The sequence below is a fragment of the Cornus florida genome, unplaced genomic scaffold (assembly GCF_030987335.1).
Source record: "Cornus florida cultivar Cherokee Brave unplaced genomic scaffold, ASM3098733v1 CherokeeBrave_3.0.0_Hap2_Chr11, whole genome shotgun sequence".
In the NCBI taxonomy this organism is placed as follows: domain Eukaryota; kingdom Viridiplantae; phylum Streptophyta; class Magnoliopsida; order Cornales; family Cornaceae; genus Cornus; species Cornus florida.
Genome location: NW_026775581.1, coordinates 53,231,698 through 53,238,859, shown reverse-complemented (window position 1 = coordinate 53,238,859; position 7,162 = coordinate 53,231,698). Strand labels below are relative to the sequence as shown.

Genomic DNA, 7,162 nt, shown 5'->3' with positions numbered 1-7,162 from the left:
ATAAGTTGGATCGATCGAACTGGACACGCTGGCAGCAAGCTATCACTTTTTCCGTGCGCGCCCAAAAGTTCACCTACCAAAAAGTTGCGGGATTAGATATTTTTGGGCATATATTCTAGACTTAGTGACTAAGAAAAGGACCTTCTATATAAAGGGAAGCAACCCATTTGTAAAAGGGGATTTTTTAGCTTTTATCATTTTTTTCTACATTGTAATTTTTAATTTCTCTCTCTAGAAAAGTTAAAGATTAGGGTTAGAAGAAAAGAGAGAAGTGGAGGCACATCTCAAGAACACATCTCTAAATCTACTATCTCTCCATCTCTAGAGCTTCAAAGAAGAAGAAGAAGAAGAGGAAGAAGAAGATGGAGCCATGTTTGGAGCTTGATTCCATGACTACATCCACCTCCTCCATGATTGACTAGATCTACACTTAGGGCTTGGATGAGCCCTAAGTCTTGTGTAATCTAAACCCTTGTATTTCTATTTTTGGGGATTTATATATATATTGTTGTGATTAGTGTTCTAGCCTTGTGAATTTCATGAATCGTGGAATATTTCTATGATTTCCATGGTCTAATTCTTCCTATTAATTCTCTAGTTTATTTACATGTCTATGTGTGATTAAATTAGGAATTATGTCTCACATGATTCATATGGGTTAATTCTTCCATTGATTCTCTATTTTAATTACATGTTGTCTTATGTGTGATTATTTAGGGAATTGATCTCTACACTAGTTTTTCTATATTAATTGCATGTCTATGTGTGGTTGATTGAGAATCTAGTGATGGCTAGACATTAGTGCTTAATGGAATGCTCTTGTTATGTCTCTTGATGGTTCATACTTATTCCTTGATGGATTGTACATCTCCCTTAGTTTATTTTCATGCTAGTAGTGTAGTTGTAGTGTAGTGTTAGATGGGGGAGACAATTCATGCTTGTTCTTTGATGTTCCATGTTTTTTAATGTAAGAAGCATATGCTCTAATATTGTGGTGTAATGGAATTTTGAGCTTAATGAAGGATTAATGACTAGTTATGATATATTGTATCTTTCACATGTGTTTAGACAATATATTCCTCTCCCAATAGATATATTGTGGCCTCTCACATGATGTTTAGACAATATATGTTTAACTAAGTCATCCTTGTGAATTATTTGGACTATGAGCTTAATGAAAGGTTTAATGACTTGATTTGATATTTTGTTCTCTTCACATGTTGTCTAGACAATATATTCCTCTTCCAATAGATATATTGTAGCCTTTCATATGTTGTTTAGACATTATACACTGGTTGAGTCACCTTTGCTAGTCGAACCAATTTTGTTCACAACAATGTATTCCCCATTAATGGAAAGCAAGTGGTTAATTACATGAGCTTAGTGGTGATTCTAACACCCTAAGTCCTCTCTTCTCATCTCTTAAATCCCTATCTCTACTTAGTTTTATTTTTATTGCATTTTAATTAATTCTTTTCTAGAAGTAATCAACCAACCCAACTCTCTTTTGCAATCATTTGGTACGCTAGAGTCGAAGTTGAAATTCCAACACGTATAATCCCTTGGGACGATCCCTACTCACTCTTGCTACGTTAGTAATGGTGTTGGTAGTGGTTTTTATAAATTTAAATTTGACATAAAAGGCTTTTCTTGAACCACACATTCACTACATTTAGTTTGGCGTATTGGAACGGCCCTCGTCAGTCCTTATTCAAATGATTGATCTCATCCACAACTGTACCACCCACTAACCACTTTTGTCCTTTTCCCAAAAATATCTCCCAAAATATCTCGGATTTGTCTTTTCCCAAAAAGCTCAACCAGTTGGATCGATCCAGCCTTAGTTCGATGGATCTCAGCCAGTTTGATCGATCCAAGTCCAAGGTTCGATCGATCGAACTTCCTCCAGTGCGAAAAAGTTAAAAAGCCAGCTTATTCAATCCGTCCTCTATCCAATCATTAGAGAATATTCTTTGCACGACCCTAGCTCATTTGGTGTGTCACTTGACCTACCTATAAAAGGAATATGATGCACTTTTTGAGGAGAGACTTAGCATTTAGTCGATACAACTTTAGAGGCTATTCTTAGTGTAAAAGAAAAGAGGAGGAGGCTAGAGACACCATTGGAGTTCTTCATCAACAAGGAGCAGATTTTAACCATGGAGTTAGCCCTTGAAGGTTGGAGCAACATCACCATGAGTGGCTAGACATCCTCTTGAGGCTAGAGTTAGCCCCAAGCATGCTTTCTATATCTTAATCTTATGTATTATTGACGGATTAGTGTTGTAATTAATGTTTTGGCACTTTGATATATATAGATCTTGATTGTTCAATGATTTATGTGGTTAAATGCTTTCAATTGATCATTTCATTCTATCCATATGTCTATGTATGCTAGAATAGATGTTCATGTGCTTGTCTCTAGATTTTGTGTTATTTATGCATGTCTATGTGTATTAATGCTATAGATTTAGAGATTGTCAAAACATAATGCTTAATGGAATGCTCTTGTGATTTTCTTGATGGTTTATACTTATTCCTTGATGGATTGTGCCTCTCCCCTAGTTTATTTTCATGCTAGTAGTGTAGATGTAGTGTAGTTGTAGTGTAGTGTTAAATGGGAGGACAATCCATGCTTATTGTTTAATGATCCAAGCTTTTGCATGCAAGTAGTATATGTCTCTATCCTTGTGTTGTATTTGGATTGTGAGCTTAATGAAAGGATTAATGACTTGTTTTGATCTATTGTGTCTTTCACGTATTGTTTAGACAATATATGCTTCATTGCTTAGATATATTGTGCCTTTCACATGATGTTTAGACAATACATGCTTAACTAGTCATCCTTGCTTGTTGAGTTAACCAAACACACACACACCAATATTGCAACACATCATTTGCCCTCATTAATCACTTGTCAATGGTATAGAAATGCATTGCTTGGTGGTGATCTCTAAACCCCAAGACTCTTCTCTCTCTTACTTACTCTTAGTTGCATTCTTTTGTTATTACTTAATTCAATTTAGTTGCTCTCTAATCAACCAACCAACCAATTGTTTGATCACTCGACCTACTAGCCCTAATAGCGATTCCACAACCTTGTCCGACCCTCACATTCCCTTGGGACGATCCCTACTCGCCCTAGCTATATTTATAGTGAAAGGTAGTAGTGGCTTTTATAAATGTAAAACTCTTGGCCCTCACCTTAAATATCACACTCTTAATCTTGGTGGTAGTGCGGACTCTGTCCAGTCAGTTTCTGGCGCCGTTGCCAGGGATTGATTTGATTTGGCAACGTCGGATTTGTGGAATCAATTAGGATTAGTACTCTTTTGATCGTGTCTTTACTTTACTTTTATTTTTCTTTTTGGTTACTTATTGTGTTGTTCTTACTTGACTAGGTGCATTGTTGGAGAGGAAGCGAGCAAAGGAGCATTCAAGCTAAGCAAGCAAGGAAAAAAGTTAAAAATTCTAATTCAATCCCTTAGTTAAATTGTCGGCCCGCGTGGAGGCTTGTTTTTAATTGTTCTTTGCATTATTGTTGTTAAAGCATGGGAGTATGAATTAAGTGTTTACGGAAGAAGTCTAATTGCATTGTTGTGAAGGCATAGTGTTTGTCATTCTTTGTGCTTGTTGTGTTTTGCATTATGCATGCATGGACGTCGTTCATTGAGACCAACTCTTGTCCCTCTTGATTTGCATCTTGAATCCATCGTTAGAAATCCTAGGGGAAGAAGAAGTTCAAATATAACCAATCTATCAATGGATGACCATAATAATGATCATGTTGAGGACCTTGGTCACATAGACCAACAAGGTATTCTTCATCCTAATATGCACAATGAGAACATACAAATACCATTAGGCATTCCTAGGCTATTCATTCACCAACCACCACAACAACAAGGTCAAGTTTTATATGGAATGCCAAGGCCAATGTATGCTCCACAACCTCCCATCATCAATCAAGGAATTCAAAACCAAGGTGTTCATGTTGCACCTCAAGTAGCTAATCCACCTCTTGCTTTAAGAGACTATTATGTGCCTAATGAGTATAATGCACCTACATACATCCAATTGCCTCCATTTAGAGCGCATCATTATAAAATTAAGCCACAAACCATTCAAATGCTTTCTAACTATCATGGACTTCCAAGTGAAGAACCTTACAAGCATTTGGATGAGTTTCTTGAAGTATGTTCCACCGTAAAATATACGGACATGCCGGAAGAGGTCTTAAGACTCAAAATTTTTCCATTCACCTTAAAAGACAAGGCAAAGTATTGGTTTAACAATCTTAGGCCTTTTTCAATCACTTCTTGGGCAGAAATGCAACAAGAGTTCTTGAAGAAGTACTATCCGGTTTCTAAAACCAATGCCATGAGAACCTCAATTCGAGAATTTTCACATGGGGATGGAGAAATGTTTCATGAGGCATGGGAAGGCTTCAATGAGTTGCTTAGGAAGTGTCCACATCATGACATTCCCGAATGAAAATTAGTTCAATATTTCTTTGAGAGATTATCGAACAATTATAAGGGTATGGTTGATGCTTCCATGGGTGGCTCATACATTGATAAACATGAGGATGACGTGTGGTATCTTTATGAGAGTATGAGTGAAAATTCTTTACATAGAACATTATCATCCAAGAATGGTAGAAATTCACAAGGTAGGAAGAGTGTTGGCTTATATTAAGTCGACCATTCAAATGAAATAGCCGCCGAAATGAAGTCTTTATCTCAAAGGTTTGATCAATTTTTTATTAACCAAAACTCGACGAACCAAGTATCTTCCTTCCCTAACCATTCTCATCGTGCATCAAAGGAAACATGTATGACTTGTTCTAGTATTCTTCATTCTACTTCTCATTGTCCTCACGGACAAATGCAAAATGAACCTAATGAGTAAGTCAATGCAGCTTTTGTAAACCAAGGGAACAATCCTTATGGTACTCATTATAATCCAAGTTGGAGGAATCATCCAAATTTCTCTTGGAAAAACCAAGGAGAAGGCTCAAACCCTTCCCAAGGCGGTTTTCAAAGGAAGTACATTCCACCTCTACTTTAAAACCAAGGATCCCAAGGTTATAGACCTTATCAATCACAAGGAAATCAATTTGCTAATTCTCATTTTCCCAACCAATCTTATTCCCAAGGAAATACTAGAAGTCCCGCCTTTGAAGAAAAAGTTTTGAATGCTTTGGGCATTTTAGAGGCTAACACTCAATTGCTTCATTCTCACTCTTAATCTATTGCGAAGCTAGAAACCCAAGTAGGGCAAATAGCAAGCACTCTTAATGCAAGAGAGAAGGGAAAGATGCCTATAAATGCCCCACCTAAGCAACAATGTGTTGTGGAAACCCATTCCTTATCGGAAGGCCACACCATTGAACATGTTAATGCAGTGACTACCTTGCGGAGTGGTAAGATTGTGGACAATCAAGTTGAAATGTCCAATGAAGAGAGTGAACTGGTGTAACCTCAAGTTATCACCCGTCCCGTTTCACATCCCATTCTTCCTTCATTGCATATACATGATCTTGTGAATGAAAAAATCTTGAAAAATGTGTTTGCAAAAGAAGTTTTGAAAAATGATGTTGAAAAAGTTTTGTTGAAAAATGATTTGAAAACTTCTTGTGTTGAAGAGAGTTTAAAAGAAAATTCTGAAAAAGTGTTTGAACCAAAAGTTCCATTTCCGGATGCGTTAAAATGATCCATTTCAAAAGACAAGCAAAAGGCAAAAACCAATGAAATTATGGAAATGTTTAGGCAAATTCCGGCTTATGCCAAATTCTTGAAAGACTTTTGCACCCAAAAGCGGAAGAACAAGAGCCAAGCACCAAGAAAAGTGGTTTTGACCTAGCAAGTAAGCTTAATTTTGCAACATAACACTTTTCCAAAGTTTAAGGACCCCAGTTCACCCACTACATCATGCATTATTGGTGATCATATCATTAATTGGGGCACTTCTTGACTTAGGAGCAAGTGTTAACCTTCTTCCATACTTGGTTTATGTCAAATTGGGTCTAGGTGAACTAAAACTGACGTCAGTAGTTTTGCAACTTGCTGACCGATCTATTAAGAAGCCTAGGGGTATCATTAAGGATGTTTTGATTAAAATTGATAAATTCTTCTTCCCGGTTGATTTCGTTGTCATTGACACGGAACCGGTCCCCAATCCTAAGAGCCAAATTCCCGTTATCCTTGGCCGTCCTTTCTTGGCAACCGCTAATGCCAACATCAATTGTAGGACGGGGATAATGAAGATCTCATTTGGCCACATGAAGGTGACGTTGAATATCTTTAATCCCACACCCAATTCATTTGACAAATATGAAGGAGAGGTTAATGTTGTAGATAAATGTCATGATCTTCAATGTCAAGGAAATGAGCTTTTGTGTAAGACCAAAACTTCCAAAGGATCATCTTTAACCTTGCATTCTAAAAATCTTGTTTCAAATTCTTGCTTTGAAAGGGTATGGAAGCCCAAAGGTTGTGATTGCATAGACAAATGATCAAAAGTTTCTTTTGAGCTTAATCCAACAAGTTCTTCAAAGAACCATTTATTGGGTGGAGTTCAAAGCATCTATCACCCCAACAAGGAGGGGATGCATTACAAGATCTTTGATCCAGGCTAAAAGAGCCCAATATCTTGCTAGAGACGTTAAAGACTAGTAAAAACATTTCGTAAGGTGTCAAAACCCTATTCCTCCCTTATTTCTATCTTAAATTTCATTTCTTGTGAAGTCTAGATACTTGTTTTTGGTTCATATGCATTGAAAGGAACTTTGGTGAGGATTGCATGAGCTTTCATGTCATTATTGAGCATTCTGCATAGTTCAATCGATCTCAAACCAGAGTTCAATCGATCGAACTCCATTCTACATCCAACACTTAGAAAAAATTTCGACCTGCAGAAACCTACATCCAAATCACCTCTCTGTCCCATCATTCGAACTAATTCTTAGATCGATCAAGAGACCTTCGATCGATCAAACTTCAAAGTTCGATCGATCTCATTATTCAACACTTAGAAATTTTTTGAGCTTGCATCAACCTGCATAGTTTTGCTCTCTGTCTCATTGATCGAAACATTCCAAGATCGATCTGAAGTTCTTTGATCGATCCAACTTCCAAGTTCGATCGATCTTCAAGTTCCA

At 37.0% G+C, this 7,162-nt stretch overlaps 1 pseudogene; it reads right to left on the bottom strand.

Moving 5' to 3' along the window:
- Nucleotides 1-4,385: 4,385 nt before the first annotated feature.
- Nucleotides 4,386-4,484, bottom strand: LOC132287465 (small nucleolar RNA R71; annotated as a pseudogene).
- Nucleotides 4,485-7,162: the final 2,678 nt, after the last annotated feature.